Source organism: Puntigrus tetrazona, chromosome 11 (assembly GCF_018831695.1).
Source record: "Puntigrus tetrazona isolate hp1 chromosome 11, ASM1883169v1, whole genome shotgun sequence".
NCBI classification, from domain to species: Eukaryota; Metazoa; Chordata; class Actinopteri; order Cypriniformes; family Cyprinidae; genus Puntigrus; species Puntigrus tetrazona.
In genome coordinates, this window is record NC_056709.1 from 10,329,218 (window position 1) to 10,331,717 (window position 2,500).

Here is a 2,500-nt window from a genome sequence, read left to right on the forward strand (position 1 = left end):
TTCTCATCATTCTTTTTATTCAAGTTTAAAGAAAGTAAGAGAAAAGCAAAACTGGTACTGACGAGCGTAACCACCGCATTGACGCAGAATAATAGTGAAAGTTTGTTGGTTTTTACTTGCTTTGTCTTCTTTTAGCCAAACAATGACCTTTTCCCCCTGTCTGGAGTACAAAAAAAAAACAAAAAACTAAAAAACACATCAACTTCCCTGTAGACACTTCCCATTTCATGCGGCTGCACACCTTAAGTTGCTGTTTATTCGACACTATTTACAAGAAATCAACGAGATGACAGCAAATCCCATTACGCACATTTCCACCAAATCAAAATACGAGCATCTAAGTCAATGACCCACTTTATCATATTCATCTATGTGTGCTACGCTGTTTATCTGTGGAAACAAACAAGCTCGAGTTCGCAGAACTTCATCTGGACGACAGTGCGGCTGAATAAAAGTGAAACAACACTTGGCCTCGTGACGTAGGTGAAAGATCATTTTAAATACCACGAGCTGAAGGCAGAAAGAGAAAGACAGACAGAAATGACTCATTGCCCTTTGGTCTAATTGAACCTTGTAGAGGTTGTGGACTCATTACTGACTGACCTTGAAGGCCTAGTTTCACTCGCACCCAACTGCGATTCTAGTCTGTGCGGTCCATTTTAACAGCTCAACGGGTCAAGACTATATAGCTTATCCTCATCAGGACGCGAAGAACTGCCAAAAACATCTCACCTGCTCTTTCAGTTCAGTCAGTTGGCCTGACAAGTTGGAGACGAGCTTCATGGTGGACTCGAGTTTCTCCTGAAGATTCCTGATCTCGTTCTGCTCGCCCTCGGCATCGCTGCTAACCAGCGACATGGCCCGCATGCGTGGAAACCAGTCCAAGTTGTGTTCCTGTTGGAACGGTACACGTTAGAGCTCCTGGTAACACATTATTATTATTATTATTATTATATTTATAAAGTGTAGCATATAAATGGCGTACCATCAATAGTTAACAAATATCACGAAACTCAAAGTCACTTACATACTGTTTTAAATATCTGGCAAACGATGATGCAGCAAGCATGCATCAAAAGTGATAGTACTGATGTTGAAAATTCAGTTTTGTGTCACATAAATGACATTTGAACTTATTTTAAACAGCAGGTTTATATTTATTTATACTGCTGGGAAATATTCATGAATATTCTGTGACTTTTTTGATTTTTGTTTGGTGCCAAAAATCAGTAGGATATCAAGTAAAGATTGAGTTCCATGAAGATATTAGTAAATTCTCTACCGTAAATGTATCAAAACTTAATTTTGGATAAATGCATGGCTAAGAGCTTCATTTGGACAGCATTAAAGGTGATTTTCTCAATTGTTTGATTGTTGCACCTTTTTCAAATGGTTGCATCTCAGCCACATTGAGTCCCATACTAAATTTTGAGGAACACTCCACTATTTCAGAAAATAGAGATAGCTCATTTAGTAATATTTGAGCGAGATGCTAATGGTCTAATCAGATTCAATGATCTATGCTACAGACCCGGAGATCGGAAAAACTCTTGGAAAATGAGTCCATTATAGTGGAATGTTCCTTTAAACTCATTCATTTGGCTTTCAGATTATGTACAAATAAGAGACCCTTATGACTAGTTTTGTGGTCCGAGGTCACATATGTTTTTATTCCTGAATACGACTTAATTCATACATTAGGTCTGACATATTTAGGTCATCTTACATAAATTGCCTTGACCTGTCAAACAAAGCATTGTTGTGTCTGCTGTGAGATTTATTCATTAATTCATTACTCTAATTTTCTATTTTTTCCCCCTTCCCAAACACTTTCCAAACTTCCTCCGCTAGATTTCTCACCGTGCACATTGCACAAACCAATCTAGAAATCAGACATGAACTCATGGCGTGCTTGTCATGTCCTCCTCCACCTCCCATTCCCTCATTGTCTCTCTGTTCATAAGAATATCTGTCGTTACGTCAGACAAAATTCCTTATGTGTAATATAATTACAGCAAAGGAAATGCGTTATCAAAGTCACATGAGCATGTGGACAGCCTCTCCCTCAGATCAGAGCTAACAAACATTGAGCGCTATGTTTCTCCCTGACAAGCATACAACTATTTAACAAGGGGAAATCTACCGTCGTTCCTCAGTGAGGTATTTGACATCATACACACTAATTTAATCAAGCTAAGCAGTAAAAACAGCATCTAACCGCAAGATTAAACCAGGTATGGATCTATTTTGGACCTTCAGGAAATTTCGATTTACTTTTGAGCATCGTAATCATCTTAGACGAAGGATCTAAAAGACCGTAACAGCGTAAACACAGATCTGGCAACACTGTGCAACATTTTAAAAACAGCCATGTTCTTTTGCCGCAGTCTCTCTGAATGGTTCAGAGCATAACAAGCAATCAGATAACATGCCAAACATGATTGCAGAATGTCTGACTTGTGACTGGTGGGAAGGTCACACGCAGGTCCTAATAAGGACG

At 38.8% G+C, this 2,500-nt stretch overlaps 1 pseudogene; it reads right to left on the reverse strand.

Moving 5' to 3' along the window:
• LOC122354384 overlaps nucleotides 1–2,500 on the reverse strand; it is a 67,721-nt pseudogene that overhangs the window by 3,189 nt on the left and 62,032 nt on the right.